This window comes from Lissotriton vulgaris, chromosome 2_1, assembly GCF_964263255.1.
Source record: "Lissotriton vulgaris chromosome 2_1, aLisVul1.2, whole genome shotgun sequence".
In the NCBI taxonomy this organism is placed as follows: domain Eukaryota; kingdom Metazoa; phylum Chordata; class Amphibia; order Caudata; family Salamandridae; genus Lissotriton; species Lissotriton vulgaris.
This window is the reverse complement of record NC_141687.1, coordinates 1,438,636,551-1,438,662,827: the sequence shown is the minus strand read 5'-3', so window position 1 is coordinate 1,438,662,827 and position 26,277 is coordinate 1,438,636,551.

Sequence of the window (26,277 nt, the reverse complement as noted above, 5' to 3'; positions counted from 1 at the left end):
ATCTAAGTGAAAGGCAATTCATATGTGTCTTCAGCAGTTAACGGACATCCTCATTAACGTGCAATTGGACTTTCATAGTCTTGATTTTTCCCAACCCATGAAACAATAAAGGGAATTGACTTACTATTTTGTGATGAGCATTCATGTTATAGTTAATGGATATCAGTCCCATATCAGCAGCTGTGCTGAAGCTGAGAAAACAGGCACTTAACGCTGTACCTTAAAGTACATGAGTCTACTTTTGTTTTCTTATGCTTCATTGTTGCTAAAAATTACTCTTGACTCCTTAGGGGCATCGATGCAGCCCACGTATACACTTTAGTTTTCGAGACATGAGTCGGGCAATGGAGACAGTTCATTATATTTCTCCTTAGGCATAATATTTATTGATGCATCACTATAGATAATGAAAGGTATTGAACAACTATTGACCTTTACTGTGATCTTCGGACAATGTTGGAATGACTTTGGTGCTTTGACATGTCGATTTATCTTAAACCAGTGTTTTTCCTTATAGTCGGCCAGTCCAACATGCGCATGCTTCTCTGAGGTAAACATGGACATGGCACAACCATCTTTTCACTTGATATTGATACAGAAGAACTGTTTGACGTAGATTTAGATGTTGAACCACTATGTTTGGTGTCAATGTGCCGCAGCTGATGTGGTCACTTAGCCTTGTGGGTGTGCGTCGAACGTCGCTTCTGGATCATTCGGGTGGCCATGTTGTCTTTGTACCGTGACACAATAACTTTTTCCTACACCTTGCACACCATCACAACATGGTTCTCCTTTCCACTGCCTTTGCAGATCTGCCAAAAGGTGGGACATTTACCTTTGTGTGAATTAAAAATCTGCACCTGAAGAACAACTTATTTTTCTGTGGAAAATTTGCTCTGGGTCTCTTGGCCTTGTGCTTTGGCTTATTTCTCACATTCATGACTGACTCACTCTGGGTACCTCCGGCCTCCATGTCCGCAGCTTGTCGATCAGCATGTTCTTCGGCTCTGGCAGCCATGAGAACTCATTACAGACTCAAACTTTCTCTGAGCATTCTACATCTGAACGAATCTGACAAGCATCTGTCAATCACTCTGTGGTGTATAGCTTCCTCATCATTAAATTCACTGAACTTACAATGTTTAATGAGCGTATCCAGTCTCTCAAAAATTTGTTGATGATCTCACCGGCTTTCTGTCATTCTTGACTGAAGATGTACCTTTCGTAATATAAATTTGCATTGGATTGAATTTGAGGTTCAAGGTCACTTTGATTTGACCGTATGTATTTTGTATACTTGCTGCATTTCCGTTATGACTGCTTTTACACCATCACCGGTACAAAAGGGGGTGGTGATGGACGGAGCATCTGAATCAACCAAACACTCACACCCAGTAAAAAGATCTGGGTTTAATCCATCACCGTTCTTTAGCCCACTCTGCCACCCCAGTTCAGACATGGCTATATGCAAATCAGTCTGACCCTGTGCCTCATGGGAACAGTCCAGCCCGAACTGTAAAAACCATGTCTTCCCTGGACCGGAAACAAGCTTCCGAGGACCGGTTTCTGGCATTCCAGCCGTCTTCAGCCCGGCTTGCTTGAATCCAGTGGCAAAGTGAGCAAGGGACTCACGTCTGAGCATACCCTGCCACACTTATGGCGGCCAAAAGCGGTAAAAAAGGGGGCGGTGATGGACAGAGCATCTGAATCAATCAAACACTCACATCCAGTCAAAAGATCTGGGTTTAATCCATCACCGTTCTTTAGCCCACTCTGCCACCCCAGTTCAGACATGGCTATATGCAAATCAGTCTGACCCTGTGCCTCATGGGAACAGTCCAGCCCGAACTGCCAAGCCATGTCTTCCCTGGACCGGAAACAAGCTTCCGAGGACCGGTTTCTGGCATTCCAGCCGTCTTCAGTCCGGCTTGCTTGAATCCAGTGGCAAAGTGAGCAAGGGACTCACGTCTGAGCATACCCTGTCCCACTTATGGCGGCCAAAAGCGGTACAAAAGGGGGTGGTGATGGACGGAGCATATGAATCAATCAAACACTCACACCCAGTCAAAAAATCTGGGTTTAATCCATCACCGTTCTTTAGCCCACTCTGCCACCCCAGTTCAGACATGGCTATATGCAAATCAGTCTGACCCTGTGCCTCGTGGGAACAGTCGAGCCCGAACTGCCAAGCCATGTCTTCCCTGGACCGGAAACAAGCTTCCGAAAACCGGTTTCTGGCATTCCAGCCATCTTCAGCCCGGCTTGCTTGAATCCAGTGGCAAAGTGAGCAAGGGACTCACGTCTGAGCATACCCTGCCACACTTATGGCGGCCAAAAGCGGTACAAAAGGGGGTGGTGATGGACGGAGCATCTGAATCAATCAAACACTCACACCCAGTCAAAAGATCTGGGTTTAATCCATCACCGTTCTTTAGCCCACTGTGCCACCCCAGTTCAGACATGGCTATATGCAAATCAGTCTGACCCTGTGCCTCGTGGGAACAGTCCAGCCCGAACTGCCAAGCCATGTCTTCCCTGGACCAGAAACAAGCTTCCGAGGACCGGTTTCTGGCATTCCAGCCGTCTTCAGCCCGGCTTGCTTGAATCCAGTGGCAAAGTGTGCAAGGGACTCACGTCTGAGCATACCCTGCCACACTTATGGCGGCCAAAAGCGATACAAAAGGGGGTGGTGATGGACAGAGCATCTGAATCAATCAAACACTCACACCAGTCAAAAGATCTGGGTTTAATCCATCACCGTTCTTTAGCCCACTCTGCCACCCCAGTTCAGACATGGCTATATGCAAATCAGTCTGACCCTGTGCCTCATGGGAACAGTCCAGCCCGAAATGCCAAACCATGTCTTCCCTGGACCGGAAACAAGCTTCCGAGGACCTGTTTCTGGCATTCCAGCCATCTTCAGCCCGGCTTGCTTGAATCCAGTGGCAAAGTGAGCAAGGGACTCACGTCTGAGCATACCCAGCCACACTTATGGCGGCCAAAAGCGGTACAAAAGGGGGTGGTGATGGACGGAGCATCTGAATCAATCAAACACTCACACCCAGTCAAAAGATCTGGGTTTAATCCATCACCGTTCTTTAGCCCACTGTGCCACCCCAGTTCAGACATGGCTATATGCAAATCAGTCTGACCCTGTGCCTCGTGGGAACAGTCCAGCCCGAACTGCCAAGCCATGTCTTCCCTGGACCAGAAACAAGCTTCCGAGGACCGGTTTCTGGCATTCCAGCCGTCTTCAGCCCGGCTTGCTTGAATCCAGTGGCAAAGTGAGCAAGGGACTCACGTCTGAGCATACCCTGCCACACTTATGGCGGCCAAAAGCGATACAAAAGGGGGTGGTGATGGACAGAGCATCTGAATCAATCAAACACTCACACCAGTCAAAAGATCTGGCTTTAATCCATCACCGTTCTTTAGCCCACTCTGCCACCCCAGTTCAGACATGGCTATATGCAAATCAGTCTGACCCTGTGCCTCATGGGAACAGTCCAGCCCGAAATGCCAAGCCATGTCTTCCCTGGACCGGAAACAAGCTTCCGAGGACCTGTTTCTGGCATTCCAGCCATCTTCAGCCCGGCTTGCTTGAATCCAGTGGCAAAGTGAGCAAGGGACTCACGTCTGAGCATACCCTGCCACACTTATGGCGGCCAAAAGCGGTACAAAAGGGGGTGGTGATGGACGGAGCATCTGAATAAATCAAACACTCACACCCCTTCAATAGATCTGGGTTTAATCCATCACCGTTCTTTAGCCCACTGTGCCACCCCAGTTCAGACATGGCTATATGCAAATCAGTCTGACCCTGTGCCTCGTGGGAACAGTCCAGCCCGAACTGCCAAGCCATGTCTTCCCTGGACCAGAAACAAGCTTCCGAGGACCGGTTTCTGGCATTCCAGCCGTCTTCAGCCCGGCTTGCTTGAATCCAGTGGCAAAGTGAGCAAGGGACTCACATCTGAGCATACCCTGCCACACTTATGGCGGCCAAAAGCGATACAAAAGGGGGTGTTGATGGACAGAGCATCTGAATCAATCAAACACTCACACCAGTCAAAAGATCTGGGTTTAATCCATCACCGTTCTTTAGCCCACTCTGCCACCCCAGTTCAGACATGGCTATATGCAAATCAGTCTGACCCTGTGCCTCATGGGAACAGTCCAGCCTGAAATGCCAAGCCATGTCTTCCCTGGACCGGAAACAAGCTTCCGAGGACCTGTTTCTGGCATTCCAGCCATCTTCAGCCCGGCTTGCTTGAATCCAGTGGCAAAGTGAGCAAGGGACTCACGTCTGAGCATACCCTGCCACACTTATGGCGGCCAAAAGCGGTACAAAAGGGGGTGGTGATGGATGGAGCATCTGAATAAATCAAACACTCACACCCAGTCAAAAGATCTGGGTTTAATCCATCACCATTCTTTAGCCCACTCTGCCACCCCAGTTCAGACATGGCTATATGTAAATCAGTCTGACCCTGTGCCTCATGGGAACAGTCCAGCCCGAACTGCCGAGCCACGTCTTCCCAGGACCGGAAACAAGCTTCCGAGGACCAGCAAGATTCTTAGGGTCTTTGATAATCTTGTTATCTGCTTCCTCAATTAAACCAATAAAATCATCAAATGTCTCTATCCAGGTAGTTCATCTGTCACTAATTTTCAACTTTTTGATGGTAACGAATGGGGGTGGTGGCTTCAAGAATGCAGCAGCATTGTAACCATTTATGAGATTGGCTGACACTGTGAGTGGAGTTCCTTCAGACACGGTCTGCTGTCTGCTACGACCTGCTTAATCAATACCATCTGTAAAGCCTGGTTCTGTGCTGGCCTCGGAACCTTGACCTCCTTCTTGGTTCCCATGGGAGCCCTTTGCTTTTTGGAGACATTGGGAGTTGATCTGAGCCACCACCTGGCAGCTTTGGTGGTGGGTCTCTTTGGGTGTGGACAGCTTCATAACCACAATCCTGGGTGCTTTCTCTGGTTTGCTGACCTGGATATAGCAAGTGAACCAGACCCAACTGGACCTGCCGCTGACCTCTGGTGGAGTGGGCTTTGATCCCCAAGAGGTGATCTCAGGTCCTGGACCCATGGGTCGCAGCAAACTGTACTTCTCCAGGCCCAACTGTGGTTTTCCTCAGAACTGAAGCAGTGCAATGCAGCATGACACATGACCTCGCTTTGCAGCACCTCGTAGCTGCTGATCAGCAGCATTATTGCAACTGAGGCAACGCAAGACAATTTGACACAGCAGCCCACAGCTCCAGATCATTGGCCTCACTGGAACTGACACAGCACGATGCCGGAAGAAGAAGAAGAACTGCTCTACTGCCCTGCTGCTGTAAGGACTGCCCTGATGCTGTAAGGACTGCCTTGCTGCCCTGATTCCTGACAAAGAAAGACTGGACCTGCTCTTAGAACCCAGAACCACCGGAGTGAAAGCAAGAGCCTGCTGACTGGCCTTCTCCTGTTGGTACAAGGGTGTCTCTCACTTACTTTGACTTCTCCTGTGAGCTACAGGGACATAAGAAGCTCCAGAGAACTAACCTTCATCTGCCCAGTTGACAAGACTGAACTGGACCTACCTGTGCCCTGCTGTTGGCCTCTGCTAGAGTGACTCCTGATACAGAAGAGGTGCTCTCAGATCCTGGACACTTGGCTGTTATCAGAGTGTACTTTTCCTGGGTTTCCTCAGAACCGACGCATGTGCTGCCACACAATGCAGGACCTCACGCTGCAGCACCTCACAGATCCTGATCAGTGGCCTCATTTGGACTGACACAGCACAACACATCTCGATGCAGAACCTTGCATCACAACCCCCCACAGCTTCTAATTGGCGGAACTGATGCAAGGCGGCATAGTTACACGCAGCACCTCACAGCTGCCAATCGGCAATCTCATCACATTGACACAATGTGCCACACCTTGATGCAGCACCTTACAGCTCCTGATCAGTGGACCCATCGGAACCGACACAACTGGATGCAGGGTGACACAGGACCTCGCATACAGTCCAAGTATACTTTGCTAGGTGATTGAAGTGGGTCAGGTACCCAGACCATTTTAAATCACGGACAGGTTGAACTTGTGTCTTTGTCCCAGACAGTTGAGACCAGATAACCACATTGAGAGCTTTTTGGCACAACTATAGTCTAAAACTTTAAAATTGCATATCTCCAGTTCTACTGATTACATTTTCATTGTTATGGTATCATATTATTTATTAAAATGTACTAGACCTTTCTAGATTAGTGTGGGATTTTTCTTGAATTGTGGTTTCACTTTATTACTGCTCGAGTGCTGCATAATTACTTTACACATTGCCTCCAAGTTAAGCTTGACTGCTTTTGTGCCAAGCTATCAAAGGGTTAAGAACAGTGATTTTTTGTGTTTACACAGACGAGGACTGTAGTTGTTGTTTCAGAAGAATTTCACCCCTTCAGACAACAATCTAGTTTCTCACAAGTTCAATCAGTGTGGGGGTGATCTGATCATATTTCTGCAGGCACTGGATGGGATATGCTGCAATGTGTAAGATGTATTTTTGGTGCTTATGGAGCAGAACTTTACAACCATTCAGAGTACGAGGGCTTAAACAGCAGTTCTAACATCCCTTTCTGGAAGACTCCGTTTCACTTTCTTTAGAAAAGACAGATGGTACCAGGCTTTATTGTTTTTGTTGGCAATGTATTATATAAGGGTGATCAGGATGAATCCAAATCACTCAGCAATCAGTGAAAGTTATGGTTCAAAGCAGTCAAGGTTTATGACGTTAAACCAGGTTTGTACTGTTTCTTGGTTGTTCTTAATCCCTTCGCTGCGGGGGCAATTCCCTGCGGTACAGGGGGGGGGGGGGTAGGGAGGGGTGAGCACGGCGCTGCAGTGCTTGTGACGAGCCCAGCTCCTCATGAGTCACAGTGGACACAACTCCACCCACTGATTAATTCTCCCGCAGATGCGGGGAATCCATTGCACGTGGGCAGAGCGCAGCCATTATGACGAGCCCTGCTCGTCATGAGCACAGCTCCACTGTGACTCATGACGAGCTGGGCTCGTCATGAGCACTGAAGGAGTTAAAACAACAAATAACGTTGAATTCTGTCTTGGTTGTACTGAGGACTATGGCAATGCCTTTCTCTTATGCTAATAAAGATTGCTAGCATTTGTCTGCCAATGCAAGAGCATATCACACCTGCTCTCAGTACACTGCAATGGCTAATGTTCTAATGCAGGTTTTTAAGGCTGGCACCAGCATCCATTGAGCAATCTGCCTGAATGCCCATGATTTCTGGGATACAAAGGTTAAGTGGGAGGTGCTTTACGCTGAGCGAATCAGTTCATAGGCTGTCTGTCCAAACAGTCTTTCAGTGCAGCAGCGAATGGCTTGACAGTCTTCACACTATTATGTTGAATAGGACTCCCTGCTTATCGAATATTGGTTCCTGGGGCAGGGCAAAAACTATAATTGAAGAAGAGTCCCCTGGCAATCCACCAAAAACTCAACACAACTTCTTATTTTCTCAAACTATCAATTCATACAATGCATTGAAGATGCATAAGGCACAGCATATGCCAACTGTTCATTTCAGTAATCTATACAAAATAGGAAGCACATATTTTACCATTTTTTTTATATCTCACCCTTCAGTTAGGTTACACATGAGAGAAGTTAAAAATAACTCATACTATATCCAAACTAACATACTTCTTTCATCATCTAAAATTCATTCCCTCAGTCAAACACATAACTCAGTAGTACACTAATTACAAACAGCTTTAATGATAATAAATACATTGGTTTTCAAAACATCATATTCAGCTGTTTACATTGTTTGCACAAGGGACTCAGTGATGACGTTACACCATATCCAGTTTAAACTGATTATCCAAATGTTCAGAACTTTATGTTGCGCAGCTTTGTTCATTACATTCTAACGAAAGTTTGACTTATGGAATCACTAGAAATCAAATCTATGTGCTTTTCGGCGGTATGCCTCCGCCTTCATCAGGATTACCACTAGATTAGAACATTAATCACTTCTCAACTTAAACACAACAACAGACAACCTTACTGAGCGGCACATATACTTTAAGTCTATTTGTTATATTATGCCAAACCAGGTGCTCCCATTCCACCACGTACTCCACTTATTATGATCATTCCAAATGTGTAATAGATTCACCTTATATCCCATGAGAGTGTTGACTACTGTTGCTAACCTTTGCCTCACCTCTAGGTGCATGAATGGCCATTCCATATAGCCCAAACTATTGTATTTATATGTTTTCAATTTGAGGATATCATACTATAATATGAGGGTCTGTTGACTATTGGAGCTCCAGCTCTGGAAAGATTGTTAATTCTAGGTAGTAAAGAGTCAAGATGCTCCTCACCAAATACCTAGGTCAAAGAAAAAGGATTGAAATAAGATAACCTGAAGACGCCTCAACCATAAGGCCCTAGAATAGGAAAGCCTGATATGGAAATACCTGATGAAAATATCCAAGCAATAGGTAGAAAACAATGGCGACGCAACAGGACTTCTCGATTGAGCTCTTTTTATAGTGGAGGGCCAGGAAGTGATCTAATTCCAAAAAGGTTCGGCCACATTGGATTGGGATGTCTTCATAATCTTCATTTGAAAAACAAACATCACACAAAGAACCAAATAGTCAATCAATGATTTTAAAGTTCACAAGCAAAGAAATATATACTAATTTCTAACTTATTTTTAATTCCTGTATGCAGAGTATACCTGTAGTCAGCCAGCATGGAGGAAGCCCTCCCATAATGCCCTGTGTGCGTGAAATGTGCCGAGAAGAAATATGGCACGGGTGAGGACGCTGCCGTGTCCCTGCGGAAAAGAGAACACACCAGAAGGCTGCTGCGGTCTCAACGGGGTCAGAAGGTGAGCACTCTTTACATTCTGCCTGTTCTTAGGGGCACCCGTTTATGGGAATTTCTGACGTAAAATGTCTAATTAATCGTGAGTTATGAACTTGTTCAGCAGGTTCCCAAGATCTATCGAAGGGTAGTAGCTCTTTCAATTAATCAAATACCATACTAATTAATATAGGAGGATGTTTTCTTTTAAAAGGATGACCCTTACAAGTGAAGTGGGGTTTGTAGAAGAGATACGAGAAAGGAGGGATCAACCTTACAAGAGGAGGGATGTTTTAAGTGAACTGTGACTAGATTGATTATTTTAAATACTTGAAAAGGATCATAATGTCTATGAGAACATTTATACCAGCAAATTATACGTGGTAGGTGATAGCCATACCTTGTCTCCCACCTTGTATACTGGAGCTCGTTGGCTATGTTGGTTAGCCTGCACTCTTTGTTTCTGCGTAGCTCCTTGCAAATTAAGGATTGATTCTGCTCTTATTTTTTTTAAAGATTTGAATGACTCTTGGATTGCAGGAACAGTATCCTCAGTTTCAACAGCTGCAGGAAATGCTTGGGGATAGAAACCTGTTAGGCAAAGAAAGCTGAAATCCCTGTCGAGTATGAATGAACTTGTTATATGCAAATTCAGCTGTAGATAACAGGGGTTCCAACTAGCTTGGGTGGTGGGCATGCTACATCTTAAGGGCTTTCTTTAGTCTTTCAGTTTGACCACTGGATTGAGGGTTGTAAAGGGATGTGAAGGCTCTTTTAAAACCTAATTTAAGGCAAGAAACTTCTAAAATGTTGTGATATACGGAGGACCTCCATCAGGAATGTTTTTAAGGGTAGGCCATGGAGCCTAAATATATCTGAATGGAAAATTGTAGCCATTTCAGAGGCTGGTGGTAGTTTAGGGAAAGCAGACACATGTGTAATTTTAGTAAATGAATCAAAAGTGGCCAGGATTGTTGTACAGGCCTCGGAAACAGCTAAGTCATTCATAAAATCAGTAGAAATGATTTACCAAGGGTTAGATGGGATTTTAGGAGACAATAGTAAATCTGCTTTCTTTTGTTTAAGAATTATTTTCGGTGCAATTTTCACAGGCCTTAACAAACTTGCAGACATCCTGATGAAGAGAAGGCAGCCAAAATGTTCTTTTTGTGAGATCCTCATTTTACTCATTTATTCATTTGCCCCTATGTCCAGAAATTATTGAATCATGACATAACTGCAAAATGCATTTCTGTGAGTGTTTTGTTGAAATCAAAAGTCTACCTTGGCAAAAATTACTCTATTGACTTCTTTCAATTGAACATTTGAATTCAGCCGTCTAAGTTTCCGTAGATTATTATATGTTGAGCTCCAAGTTAAACATTTCTCCATTCCTGTAAGGCTCCATTGCTTGTTAGAAGTTCTTTCTCTAAAAGGGAGTCGTTTCTATCGGCTGGGGAGAATTTCTTCAAGAAAAGACAAAAGGGTGTTCTTCTTCATCTTAACGGTACTGTATTTAAACAGTCCTCCTAACCTGATCAGTGGCATCTATTTAGACAAAGGGGGCCTCATTTATGAAAAGTGACCTATCGCTGTGTGAAAACAGTGATGCGTCACTTTTCATTGCGCCCTCCTTGCGACATCAATGATGCATCATATTTACAGTATGACGCATCGTGACGCATCGTGTCACAAGGAGTTACAGATACGTCAGTATTTCTGACGTATCTGTAGGTGCATAAATGACGCATTGCTGGTGTGTGTCACAAAAGTGACGCAACTCCAGCAGTGGGTCATTTCACATGGGCAAGTCCCATGTTAAATGTGCCTGCGTCAGTTTTACGCCTGCCATGAGGTTTCACAGCGTTACTTCTACGAGGCTTACTTGCATCAGTATGCCCACCCTGCATATATTATACATGGCGCAGGTATGATATAGCTCATGTGTTTAAAAAGTGATGCATCTACCTAGATGCGTCACTTTGTAAATATGACTCAACATTGCACATTTTTTACCCCGCTGGTGCGTCATAAAAAGTGACGCATCAGCGGTGCGAAAGTGACGCAAGGGCTCATAAATAAGCCCCTAAATGTTTTGGTGATGTCCGGTTGATGTAGAATAGGGGCCCTAAGAAACTCAGGCTTTCAATTTTTAAAGGCTACAGAAGCTTCTTGAGTCCACAGAAAATATATATTTTTTCTTAGTCTGTAAGTAATGTGTAAATCAACTTTAGAGAAGAATTTAAAGAATTTACATTAATAATTTGCTATGTCAAGAAATCTTTGAGTTTCCTTTAGTGAGGAAGTAACTGGCCATTCAAGAATCATTAAAAACCTTGCGATTGTCAATGGCAATTTTCATTGATGATGAGACGTAGCCTAAGCACTCTACTGATTCCTTAGGCAATAGACACCTCTCAGTCTTAACTAACAACTTGTTTTCTCATAACCTTTGCAGCTTTTGTTTATGTGTTTATATGGATTCTGGGAGAAAACCAAATTGTTGTCAATATAGACAACCATAGACTAGAGTATTAAGCCTAAAAAAACTGTGCTCGTAAATAGAGTAAATAGAGAGACATTAAACTCGGAACCCAAAAAGAGTGACTTGGCAGCCCAATTAATAAAGGGATTGTGTTGTGCCAGCCATTCGATTCCTAAAATTACTTGATAATATTGAGAAGCAATAAATCAACGTTAATAGCTTCTAAATGAGCTATATTTAAGGATAATGGTTGGATTTCTACAATTACTAATTCAGAAGTCACTAACAGTCCATCAACAGTTTTCACTGCCGCTTGAACTTCCTCTTAGTGATCTGAATGTGATTGTATGAAGCAGACTGAATATTCTTGTATATGTTCTAGGCTCTACAGTCTGTGAGAACAGGAACTTTAAGATGATTAGACTGGATTAAAAGTTGATCCTGAAGAAGAACAAAACTGGAAGAGTTTAGTACTTGGGGCTGGGTCGGATGTAATTCATTCGCCTCTATTCCCTGCACAAGGGGCAAGCTCTTTAGTTTCTCGCCTTCTGTGAGGAACAGATGGGCCTAACAGGCTAGGAATTCAAAAATTGTCCTTCTTGGCCACAATACATAGAGAGGCCAGATTGTTCCTTCTTATCCTTTCTTCCTCAGTTAATGGGACCTTGGAAAATCCCACTTGTATGGGTTCAATATCAGAATTCTTTGGTTTAGGCCTCGGCTTGAAGGAAGGTCAGAAGGAAGACTCAGAGGAGGATTGTTTCTTTCTTCCTGGATTTCTTTCCTGAAGACAGCGTTTAATCTGAAGGGTTAATTAAATAAGATCCTGAAGACTAGGTGGTTTGGCGACTCTCGCTAATTTGTCTTTAATTTAATCTCCTAGACCATTTTAGAAGATAAAAATAGGATCCAATCCAATCACTTTCTCTGGCCAATCCCTAGAATTTTGAGTTGTAAGAGTGCTTTTCCATTGAACCATCCTTAGAAGAGCTCAAGAATCTCCTGTTGAGTGGTGAACTTATGGTATTGATGGTCAAACATCAGGTGAAACTCATTAGGAAAGGTAAGGAATGTTTCCAAAAGGGACTTGATTCAACAGCCAAAGGCATAGTCCAGACCATTCCCAATAGTGTTACTAACAATGAAGCCTTAGACTGTGATATGTGGTTTAAAGATAAAATTAACTTTACAAGTGTCCAGAAATTTCTTCACACTTGTAGGATTTCCATCAAACTTTTTCTCAGCCAGACTCACAACGGGAGGACTGAGTGAGCCTTGCTGTAAAACGGCCAATGATAAAGGAATGCATTCTCAGAGGTCTGATCCTGAACTTGCAGAGTTAAATTATTGACCACTGCCAATAGGTCTTGGATTTGAGGTACTTCCAGAGCTGGATCCATTTGTAAGGTACAGTGGCATCAAAACCTTTCAAGAGCAGGAGCAGATGCCAGATTGGAACTGGTTTCTGGGGCTGCTCCAGGAAATAACAATTTTCTCAAGAATAAGGGGAAACTCAGTAACCCAGGGACCTGGGTATGAGAATCAGGAAATAACCAAGCAAGAAGGGAAAACTGGAGTCCAGAGGAAAAAATAACATTCCAGCTGGTCAGGGTGCAAAACAGGATAGCAAAGAGAAGGTTGAAAACTGTGGAAATCCATGGAAATCAGACGCGGAAAAAAGGTAAAAAACAACTGCAACACAACTCTGGGGGTCCCTATATAGCGGAGGGACAGGAATTGATCTAATTAAAAAAAGGTGTGGCTATTTCGAATTGGAATGACTTTATAATCCTTATTTTAAAAAAAATAAAGAAATAACACATAGAACCAAATAATTGATTACTGAATTTAAAGTGCAGAAGTAAAGGAATATTCACTTGTTTATAAATTATTCTTAATTCCTGCATGCTGCATACTGTCTATACCAGAAACCTACATGCAGGATGTCACCCCATAATACCCTGTGTGTGTGAAATGCTCCAGTAGGAAATATGGCGCTGGGTGATTACGCCGCTGTGCCCACTGTGAAAAGAAAATACACCAGGATGCTGCTACAGTCTCTGCATGGGGCCAGAAGGGAAGGAGGCAATCCTTACAGATCCTAGACTACCAAAAATGACTCCATGGGTCAGTTGGCAGATCTCAGGGACACAACAAGCTTCCAGAGGCCTCCCTGCAACTGCCCAGATGAGCAGCACCAACCAAACCTGTCTGGACCCCAGGAAGTGCTCCCAGGTTCAGGACCCTTGGCTGGCATCATTGTGATCTTGTCATCAAGACAAGGTGAAAATCATGAAGTTTGAGATCCTCACAATGACAAAGTGACCTCTATGCACTTTGATGACAGACCGCCAAAGCGAAGTTTTAGCTGGATCTGCTCTCCATGCCGGCAAAGACTGCCCACAAAAACCAGCAACATGAGACCGTTTTTTTGCACCAACAGGAACCGTCTGCGATGATCAACCAACTCAAAGTTTCAGCTGACTGGGTGTTCGCATTACACCAATGATCATGGCCAGCGATTAGCCCGCTTCTCCTGCCAAAAGTCTCTTCTTTGCAGCCCCTGCCAACGTGAACAGCACCCTTTGCGCTGGACTCAAGAGGGTTACTCGTCAGCTGAACTAATGGGATCCCTGTTTCCAATCCATGCACCATTTCGGTCGGCATGGACTTCTAACTTTCCCCTTGTCTAGTGTGACCAGATAACAGCGAGTGAAGCTTTGTGCTTCTTAGCGTTATTTCTACCTAAAACTTTAAAAATATATATCTCTGGTTCTACTGACTGGATTTTTGTTGTTTTACTGCCATTTTACTTACTAACATTTGCTATATTTTTCTAAATTGGTTTGGCCTTTTCCTTGTGTTGGTTTTTCACTTTCTTACGGTTTGTTTGCTGCATAAATACTGTACCCATTGCCTAACTGCTTAATGCCAAGCAACCAGAGGGTTAAGCACAGGCTAATTTAGTAACTGTGGTTCACCTGACAAGGATTGGGTTTATTATTTGAGGGGGATTCCACCCCTCTCAACTAATAACCCAATTTATTGCAGTGAGCGAATCAATGGCACGACATTAAGTGGTTAGTGAACATGCATGAATGTAAAGGTGTGTGGATGAGCACATGGGCGTAGGAAGTGTGGGGGACGTGGGGGATATATCCCCCCAGATTTTGGAGTGGGGGGACATGGGGGACAAGGGTGGGGGGAACGAGGGGACAAAAGAATTTCCCCTCTCTCTCCTGTCTGTGGCAGGGCCATTAGCGCATGAAAGCGCTACCTAATGGCCCTGTACTTGACCTGACTGGAGTCAAAGAGGCCACCCGCCCTCTGCCCTTTGTCATGCTGCAGGAAGGCTCAGGGTTCTGGGAAGGGAAGAGAAGGGGAAAAAACTGTCTCTTTTCCTTCATACCCATTTCTGTCTCTGTCTCGCTCCTGCTTAGGTTCTGATTTCAAGAGCTCTCATGTACTCTCTTTTGCCTCTCCTTTTCTTTATTTGTTTCTCTGTGAAATGGATCCAAAATAGGCGGACACTTTGGCTGGATATTTCCTCATTTACTGACCGTTTTATAATTCCAAAGAAAAACCTTGGGGCTGAGAGAAAAAAAATGAAATACCTAAATTAAGCAATACAGAGTGGTCAGCAGACAGGCCAGATTGTTATTTACATCCACACATATTAGAACCACTTTACAGAGTTTGCCAGTGAAAGCGCTTCTTTTTTTCTTCGTTCTTTGAACAACATTGTTTTCCCATGGTGGGGAAGTGAACCATTCCTAAAGGGACTGCAATACCTGGTTGATGGGTGAAGTGGAAATGTTTAATACCATCGTTTTCAACTGTTTTAATTATTTTAGCTTATAAAATGTGTACTGCGGCTCTGTGTTCGGGGATGTGATTTTTTTTTAACCAAACTGCTTACATTTTGAAAGGATATAAGCAATGGACATTGAAACGGGTCCCTTCCTGGTCCTGTAGCCATGTCCTGAATTTTTCAGGAAAAATCACTTACATTTCTGAATAATGAGTTTAAAACTGTTAAGGTAACCATGTTGTTCCTGAATACATTTCACATGATTTTCTTATTCTTGCATTCCTTATGAGTGTTTGCTTTTTTCAGGGTGTTCTTCATTTTTTTTCAGGCAACATTTTACTGTTGTCTAGTGCATAATTTGAATTTAGTTGCAGCACAATTGACTTGTAGCTGAGGGCAGTGCAAGTTTCTCTCAGTGGGGCACTATGGTGTTCAGTGTGGAAGAGGATGTGGCACTCTGGCCAGAGCTGCTGAATTTGGAACTGCGCACCATTTTCAGCCTTCATGACCAGTCCACCAGACCGCACTCCTGACCGAGCTCATTCCGATGCTACACCTTAGAAGGACCGATAGACCTTAGAAGCCCTGGTGTCTTAGCTCCCGCAGGTGGACCCTAACAGTGGCAAGTGGGAGTTAACCTTGAAGGCCTGTCCACCACAATCCATACTGTAGTTCACCTACAGTCTTGCGAGCAGGCATACGAAGAAGCACACCCTAGATTGACAGTGACTGTCACTGAGGTCACAAGATCCTTGAGGCCAGTCCACTGCATCCATTGGTACCTCCATGGGCCTTTTTTCAGCAGTAGTGGTGCAACTTACCAGGAGTTGGCAATGTAGGATTTGCATGCACACCAAACTTAGGGGGTGATTATAATGGAGGTGGAACCGCCACATAACCCAGTCAGTGGCGGTCCCACTGACATCGGTGAGTGCATTTACGCCAACCATATTACAATGGCGGTGGTTCCCTGGTGGTCGGAAAGACCAACCGCCACACACCCGACTGGCTCCTTGAGCCCACCAGTGCGGCGGAGGGGCTTGTGGTTCCTACAATGCTGGTGGTACCTACCAGGCAACACAGTAAGGATTACGATACCCCTTACCCACCAGCCTATCCATGGCAGTTCACCCACCATGAAATTTTGGTGGAAAGGGACATTGGAGGCCCATAGCGGGCCCCTTTCCCCCAGCCATGGGACCTGGGGAGCATCTAAGAAGCCCCCCTACATATCACTGCACCATGTGGCAGGCACCGCATTGTGCCTGCCACTTAGTGCAGTGATATATGTAACATGTCAGTTTTTACATTGTGGCAGATGATGCAGCCAGCAGCACCTGCTGCAATGTAAAAGATAGGCACGGCGAATGCCATAGTGGAGGTCGCATTGTAATGCCTATCGTGGGGCCGCCACCTTGATGGCCAGCGGTCCCATTCCCCGATTCGATGGCGGACGGACTGAAGTCCGCCTGCCTTCGTAATCAGCCCCTATGTTTACAAACTTCATGGTCTCTGCTTCATGCACAAACACTTTTAACATGTTCAGCCTTCTTTCAGGCCACTGGAGTTATGCAGCAATGGAGGCCAAAATTGTGTTGCAGTGTTGACTAAATGATGCAACAATAAAAAGGCTGCAGTGTGATGCGGTGCATTTTATGATACTTTATTATTTTAACATATTTATACATCCTAACAGCCTCTGCAAAGCTTTTGCCTCATTAGTACCTGTGTAACATACAAATGCAGCAGAGGGAAAGGTGACCAGTCAACCTTTGCAAAGGGCTCTTCACTTCACAGAACATAAGACACATTTCTTTTAGTAATTTTTGATCCGTTTGTGCTACAAAATTGTTTTGGGTCAAATTGTTAGATTATGCAGCAGATGATGTATTATGTGACAAATATGATACAGACATAGTTACGTTGAAAACTTTTTTCCACTTAACTTAATTTTGCCCCAGCATTGTAGTTATTCAATTTATAAGTTCCCCAAACCCAAAAGTCGAGTTTGGGCACAATTTGCATTTTAAAAGCAGTCCTACAACACAGGGCTACTTTTAAACTGACCTCAGTCTTCAGCAGTGCACCCATGCAAGCACAGAAAGGAATCATGGCCTCTAAGCTGTCATGCCCTATTATATTCTAGGGACTTAAAGGTAGTTCTAATCTCCCTGCCCTATTATGAACTAGGGCCTTATATGAGAGGTCATGCCAATCATAGGGATACCCTAATCCATAGTGCACCCTAGTATATGTAGGTGTTACACAGTATCTTTAAGTGTCTCTTTCAGAATAGCACTGGCAGTGTGCCTGTTCAGGCAGAGGCCAGGGTCAGTCAGAGTCTGGTACCACCAGTACCAGTCAGCAAAACGTTGGGGAGGGCACAGGATGGCTTTGCAATACTAAAGAAGCACAAATTAAGAATTTAAAATATAACACCATGGTTGGGGGGTTCTCTTTAATAATCAGAATTGATTTCTATCCTAATGGAACAATTTTCCAACTTTAGGATAAGGAAAGACTGGGGAAAAATAATAATGTTCTAATCTATACCTTGAAGTTTTCATGCAGCTCTTTGATGACGGTTAATAGCTCACTGTTCAATGTTAGGATTTTAACTTTATAAACTGCAAATACCAAAATAATCTCTCAGACAAAAGCAGTAACTCACTGACCAATTTACATGATATGCATTTTGTGATCTGCGTGCTACACATTCTTACAGCAGGCATATTAACCCACTGTGTCTACCTTACCAAGAGTCAAAACTTCCACTATACAAACCTTCAATCTCTCTCAATAAAGAACATTAATCACCCAAGTTATCTTCACATTTTTATTGTTGCCTGAAAATTTCTGGAGACCAGGAATGCAGCAGCAGGTACTTTTCAAATCCTAATGCACTTGCAAACACGACGCCCCACCCAAAGTCAGCGACCTATGTTTGCTTGGTGCAGCAAGATTCATATACATGGTTCTTTAACATTTGGTCTGATTACTATATGAATGTAAATAACGATAAAGCATACATGAAAACTGTGACAACATGCCTGCTTTTCTCAATATTTCACTTCGAAAGTATGCGATTGTATTTGTTTAACAGGCATTGATTTGTATAGGGTCACTGGAAAGTGAACAAGGTTGTCCCTGTCCCCCCCAGATTTTTAGTGTCTCCTACGCCCCTGGATGAGCAGCAGCAGTCATTGTAGTAATGTGTAAATACGGCTGAGTGGATATTAGTTGCTATAGTGCTTGTGGAGGGGAATACATGTTTTTAGGGAACTGTATCAAACCATTCTGCAGTACATGAAATTAATTCTATACAGATGCATAACATGGCCCTACAGTTCATGTAAGGTGTGCAAGTCTATATAAATGGGTATCCGACTTTGACCCAAAGCAAGATAGAAAGGTGAGAAATAGAAGGAAGATAAATATAAAAACAATGACAAAGACAGAATCGAGGAATGAAAAATAACCCGCAGGAGAGAGGTAAAGCGACAGTAAGTGTAGAGCGGTGGAAGAAAAAGACATGCCTTGGAATCAAAGCGAGGCAGCCCTGATATCAACCACCTCCGTATTTGCTGGGGGGGGGGGGTTCTGGGGGCGAGCGCATAAGGGTAACTTTGGGCCCCTGTACATTTTATTTATTTATTTTTAAAAATGAAACGCTTCATCCAGCTTATTGTGAAAGGCGGTGATGTGCAGGTTGGTCAATAACTTTGTGAGTCCCTTGCGCAGGCGCACTCACGGGTGTGCCCAGGCTTCAGCACAATCCTCACTGGTGACTGCACCGAGGAGGGAGGTGAGCTAACACAGGAACTTACTGCGATTGTGCTATCAAAGTACACACCCTCGCTGGAGCGATCGCACCCAGATTTGGCCTTCAGATACTAACATCTGACCTACATGAGGGCGAGCGAGTAATACAATGCTCACGCCCTGGTTATTCGCCCAACACTTTGTTATGACATTCCTTGCTGTGGCAACGCCATAATAATCCCATTGGGAATTATTTGTCCACCAAAATATTGTGTTAATATCTAACCGAAAACATTTCCTTGCCATTAGACTAATCACATTAAATACATTTTGCCAATACTTTCAAAGACTTGAGCAAGTGACAGACATATCCACAGTGGTTTCTAAGCAACCTGGGCCCACCCTTTGATCCCCAGTTTTCCATCAGCGGTCTCTCAGGAGCAGGGGAAGCATACAAATCGAAAGTAGTCCTACATTGGAGGGCTTGTAGCTTAGCACCTTCCATGGATTAATTACGGCCATATGAAAAAACCTGGGGCCTCATTTATGAGGCTGTGCGTCACTTTTTGTGACGCACCAGTGGCGTAAAAAATGTGCCTTGTTGCTCCATATTTACATAGTGACGCATCTAGGTAGATGCGTCACTTTGTAAACCCCTGCGCCACATTATACCCGCGCCAGGTATAATGTATGCAAGGGGGGCGTATTGACGCAAGAAAGGGTCATGGAAGTGACGCAGTGAAATCTATAAGATTTCACTGCGCCATTTCTTGGCTGCTAATGCGTCAAAATCTTACGCCTGCTTCATGGCAGGCGTAAGACTGACGCAGGCACTAACAACATGGGACTTGCCCCATGTGAAAGTACACATTGCTGGAGTTGCGTCACTTTTGTGACACACTCCAGCGATGCGTCACTTTTGCGCCTACAGATACGTCAGAAATAGTGACGTATCTGTAACTCCTTGCGACATGATGCAAGGAGTGCGCACTGAGAAGTGACGCATCGCTGCTTTCACGCAGCAAAGCGTCATTTCTCATAAATGAGGGCCGCGGGGTTTTATGGAGTGCCGCCCTAATTAGTTGATTTCTCTGTTCATTTCATTTCATAAACATTGTGCCTGGTGCTGCTGCCCCATCAATATTTCATAGAAGCCTGTTGTGTGTGAAGGTGGTTTCTGGGAGAAACAGTTGAGTAAGGGGTGATTTCCTTAACTTAGACCGTTTTTGGTTTAACAATACTTACTGATGTTGTCTCCAGTCTTTAGATATGAAAATAATCTTGCTTAAGGTCTTCAGAACATTTAAATTCGCCTTTCTCGAAAAATATCTAATCATGTTCTAACTTCTGCCAACCAGAGACTTTTTTTTAATACACTTTTTATTTTTAACACATATCAGTCATTACAACAGGCTGGACAGCACACATTACATTCAGTGTTGCTCTGGGTCCCAGAAGCAACTATTGCTGTACGGACAATGATGATTTACGAGTGCTCAACATTTACTCAAGGGGTGCTTGGTGCTTGTAAAAATGATAATATCAAATATCGTTCGCTCCCTACCGTTAGTTGATAGCCCATCTCAACGGGACTTGAACCAGGCGTATTTAAATAAATAAATAAATAAATAAATAAATAAATAACCCAGGGCCTGAATTTTAACCCTGTGTATTGTCCACCTGGCTAAAAGAAAACATCAAAGAAGCAGCCTTCTAGGTTGTAGCTTTCCAAAAGTGTTGAAGTATTTTTCCCGTAGCCGAACAATAGTACATCAAGAACTGCCACCCTCTTCTTTCACAAAGCAGTTGAAAGAAAACAGATACTCAAGAAATCTCATAGAGGTCTAACACATGTTTAATTCAAAAATTGCTAGCAAGCATCCAAATATTCTGAATGTGATTCGGAACGTCAACGGACCAGGTATCAACGGACACCAAATGAACTGTTGAAGCATATAATGCTAAAATCTACTCATTATTATGTTAACTTTATACATTTTCACTAATGCATACGTAGAGGAAAGAACACGTGGTTAGATCGAAATTCAAGATACACATTGGTGACCAGGTACTTAGCTCTTGCTGTTGGAAGAATATGAGTAAACACAGAAGGAGATAAAGTGGGCAGAAGAAAAGATGACCACTAAATCTGTAGTTCTCACTTGGTCATGTTAACCTCAAAATGAGACTACTTTACCTGAACAATCAGGCTAAATGTGCAATGTACAACACTGAAATCAGTAGTGACTGGTCTCGTGGCAGAGTGGTGAGGCGGGGAAGGGGAAGGGGTATAATGTGGGAGGCGGACTACAAAATAAACAAAAAAAAGAAAATAACATACCTGCTCCTCGTAAATCGCCGATCTGCTGAACTTCTCCTTGCAGTTGTGTACATGCTGAGGTTCTCAGACTCCCCAGGACCAATACCAGGGCTTCGCTCATGCTGGCCAGCATGAAAAAAGTGCTGGGATTGGCCTGAGCGGGCTTGTTTTCCGCTCCAAAGGGTACTGAGAGCCTATGCTTGCTGTTCTCCCCACCTGGAAATACAGCTCTGGTTGGGAAGATGTCAATGCACATAACGGTTTGGCCGTCCTAAGACGGCTGTCCAAAATGTAAAGCGCACTGACAGTAGTGCTACCCACCACTCCCCTTCGGTGCCTGTCATGGTATGGCCCCACCCTCAAAGACTCAGCTCCGTCCAGAAGCAAAATAAAATGATAATAATACGGTTTTATTATCATTTTATTTTTCCTCTTCCTCAGCTGGCCAGCAGAGGTGGGGCGACGCTCCTCCGTCACAGCGGCTGACTGAAATACAACACAGCTGTACATTTAAACTACGTGTCAATGTGTATTAGGACAAAGGTCTTAGTGCCAGATGTATATAGCTTTAGGTTTTTCCTGACCTTATAGCGAATATTTGTGATTAACTATTTGGTAATTGCAAACAGCAATGTGCAAATGTGTGTTTAACACATTTAGAGATTCAAGTCAAGTCAAGTCAAGTCAAAGGTTTATTGCATAATTAATTAAAATTATTACAATTTTCACATTATAAAATAATAATACCAAATTTAATACGTTTTACTAAAATTCTTACTTCTCCACAGTCAAGAAATTTTATAAAAATGCTGTTTAAAAACTTTTTTCCTGCGATACTCCCCCTATCTAGGGTTCTCAGAGTGATTTTGCAAATTCTTAAGATCTTTTACAAGCCCTAGCATTAAGGTGGCCATAATGTCCCACTTCTTGGCCTACCCCCTGTTCAATTTGACTCAGGCGTTTTTTCACGTCAGCCAAAAATTTGGTACCCCGGCATGCCATAATAATAGAATTCTCTCCCAACCAACATGTTACAGCTTGTCTGCAGGTCCGGATCTTTAGTTCATTAAAGGTGGATTTTAAAAGTCGTTGTGTCTGTTCCATAAGTGCCGGGCAGACACTCAGAAAATGGGCTAAAGATTCTGTTTTGTAACCACATAGTCGACATTGCTCCGTCTGGTGGACACCTTTCCAGGATGGTTGTAAGTCCTTCGAGATATGCATTCCCATCCTATAATCAATAAAAGCTCTTTTTAAATACTCATTGAAGAGGGAAATTAAGTAAGCATGTGGTTTTCCTGCTATAAAAGAGTTGATAATGGTCCAGCCATGCCGTCGTTTTATGAATGTACCTTTATCTTCTTGAAAAGATTTCTTTTTTGCTGCCATGTTGGCCAATCTGGTTAAGCCTGCTTTGTCCATTCCAGGTTCCCATGCAGCTTCCAGCTACAGCTCTTTCACACAGAGTTTCAAATACTTTCCCCAGGAGCACGGGGATCCGGTCTCCCCTTGATTTTTTATTTCTTCCCAGCTTAGCCAGTCCAAGGAATCAGGATCTGCAGATCTCAGTTTGTAACACAGTTTTACGAAGCCGCTCATGCTCCTGTATTTCTGGTTTTGCAGACCAAATTCAAGCCTGACTTGCAAAGCTGAGGCACATTTTGAAAGATTAAAAACAGCTTTATAGATTTTGGTTTGTAAATGATTTAGTAAGTCGGCTTCCTTGCCGCACCAGGTGACCAGACCGTAGGACAGGGTGGGTAAAATTTGGGCCGACATGACTTTCAACAGGTGCTTATAATTTGGACAGTCCATTTTAGTTTTTAGTAAACGGTAAGCAAAAGTTAGAGTTTGGGCTTTTGCATGTATTGCTGTTTTATGCTCCATTTGTTTTGCTCCCTGGGATATTGTAATTCCAAGATACTTATAAGACACTTGTTCGTCCACCTTTGCCCCATTCTCCATCCATGTATACTTAAGTTTTTGGGGGTCTACTAGGCGGACCACTTTTGTTTTTTCTTTATTTAAGTCCAGGCCTTCCTGTTTCAAGTATGCTGCTAATTTATTTAATGCTCTTTGTAATCCAATTGGCGTTTTACTCAGCAATACTATATTGTCTGCATATTGCAAACAAGGAATTCGATGGTTAGACAGTGATGGTGGGTGAACTTCATCCGACTCCAATACGATTGAAAGGTCGGAAAGGAAAAGATTGAAGAGAGTAGGAGCTAAAACTCAGCCTTGTTTTAGTCCTTGGTGCGTTGGTATACTCCTCGTTGTACAACCTCCATTTCTCAATTTCCCTCTTGCCCAGGTATTTTGGTATAAAGCTTTTATTGCCTCTAAAAGTTTGGTCTGCACACCCCAGGTCTTTAATTTTCCCCATAGACACTCTCTGTTAACCCGGTCGAATGCCGATTTGATGTCGACAAAACAGGCGTACAACCGTGCTCCCTTTACTACCGATCTGTCTATTAGTAATGACAGGCATGTCAAATTGGTGATTGTTCCCATTTTCCGCCTAAAGCCTGTTCGGAACCGGGGAATTCTATTTGTTTCTTCAATCCAATCTTGCAGGATTAAAAGAATGCAAGAGGCATAGAGCTTTGCCTCCACATCTATTAACACCTTGGCTGCTAGGTGTTTTCCCCTCCTGTGCTGGAAATTGCAATTCTCCTGGATTCATGACGAGCTCAGCTCGTCATCAGCACAGCTCAACTGTGCATCATGACGAGCTGAGCTCGTCATGAGCATCGAAAGGGTTAAAGATATAAGCCTGTAATTTGTTGGTTTACGATGGTCACCATGCTTATATATTGGGTGAATAATGTTGCCCTTCCACAACGCAGGGACCTGGTCTTCTTTGTAGATGTGATTGAAAAGTGGCGATAGAGTCACTGCCCAAAACGCCGGGTCATGTCTGAAGATAGCATTTGGCCGCCCATTTGGCCCTGCTGCACCTTCTGCCTTTAGTCTTAATATTAATTTACACAGTTCCCCTTTGGTGGTTAATTCCGGAGTTATGGTCGCCTCTTTTAAAACCTCCTTCATCTCCAAGTTTTTTGTATCAATGTTATTTGCATTAATTGGTTCTTCCTCATTTGTGTTTATTGCCCATAGTCCATTTATGAGGCCTGCAGCTGTTGTGCAATATAAGGTTTGTACGTGCAGGACCCAAGAATCTGCCCCCACACCTTCTTCCTGATGAAGTTTTGATCCTTTATTTAGATCATTAATAATGCCCCAAAAGTCCCGACTGTTAGGGTGTTTTCCTGCACTTAGAAGTTTATTCCACAACTTTTCCTTTAAGGAAGACTTTGCAACATCCAGTGACTTTCTGTAAGAGCTTCTGGCTTCAATCAGGTTCCCCTTATTTGTCTGTAGCCCCAGGTTTTTTTGGAGGGCTAAGGCTCGAACCTCTTTAGCTACCCTTCTTTTTTTTGTTCTTAATTCCATATTAAACCAAGGCTCCTTCTTGAAAATAAACTTTTTCTGTTTCCCTGGTGTTATTGGGAACTTGTAAAGCAAGTCCGAGATCAATTCCTCCCAATTTCTTACGAGTTCTTCGTCTTTTTGTGACCCCAGGTCAGATATTTGTGCTTTTGCGGCAGACTGAATTTTTTCCAACCCTTCTCCTCGCCATTTTAATTTCTTTAAGTTACATTTTGAGGCATGATGTAAAAGGCAGGGCATATTCGGTGCCAGGTTGGGCACAGAGTTCAATCTGGTTATTTGGGGGAAATGATCACTTTCTGACCGTTGAGCGATTTGAAATACCTCAATGCCTGAGATTAGCTCATCGCTTACTATGGTATAATCAATTGTGGATTGGACCCTTCCACTCAGATATGTAATGCCTGCCGGCCTGTCCCCCCTTATGTTGCCTTTTAAAATCGTCAGACCTAGTTCTCTTATGTTGGTTGAAAGCCTAAGTCTGCCGCTGGACGAAGGCGTGTTTCCTTTTGCCCTCTTTTTGCCAATTAGATCGCAGTTGAAATCCCCAGAGATGAACAATGGACATCCTGAGTACGTTCTTTGCATCAATTTTATCAGAGATGTTAAGCTTGCATGTTTTTCTTGATTTAACTTCCTGTCTGGGTGAATGTAAACGTTGATTATTTCCATGACTCCTGAATCATGATTACATCTTGTTGATAGAAAAAGGCTTGTGTGTCATGGTCTAACTCCATTTCTTGAAAGCCATGCACATTCCAAGAACAAAATGAGAGACTTTTTGGTTTGTTTACACTCTGCATTTCCTTCCTTGTGCAGGATTCCCTAGAGGATTTTTGCTCTGGGTTAGGTAGGCTTATTGCTCAATACCAAAGGGATCCAAGACCAATCCATTCTTTCCTGGCCATGCTGACTAGTTCTTTGCTCATTTTCTTTCGAGGGTGCCCTATCCCTTGTACTTTGTGGAGAATATCTTATCTGCGATGGCCTTTGAGGCCCAAGTTGTAACTGTGTCTTCGTTATCTGCGTTATGTCCGTTTTATTTTAAATTAGACAGCCAGAAGGTCCTGTGTTGTTATTTCTCTTAGTGCTGGAGTTGCGCAAAACAGTTTTAACAGGTTGCCACGATTGAGGGTGTCCTGTGGCCCCTTTGTTGGATATTCTGGGATAAATTTTAATTTGTGATCTAATGACTCAGGATGGTGGAGGAGTTCTTTGGACTATTGTGAAAAGCCTGCTTTAAACTATGTAGGCTTGATGGATTCATTAACTTGGCTTCTTTTGGGGGAGGCTTCTCGTTCCTGGTCCATTTTCACTGCCTTCAATGAGTTTGTTGTGCTTTGGTTTTGTAAGGAACTATATTGCTCGTCTGGAGAAGGTGTTGGTTCCCTTTGAAATAGCGCGCAGCTACGTTCGTTTTCTGAAACTGTGACGCACATGCGGGATTGTACCAATTTAGACTTTGATTCTGATAATTCACCTAATTTCTCGTTTGAGATTATACCCGATTTTGCAGATGTATTCTGCATGCTGATAAAAACTGGGCCTTGGTT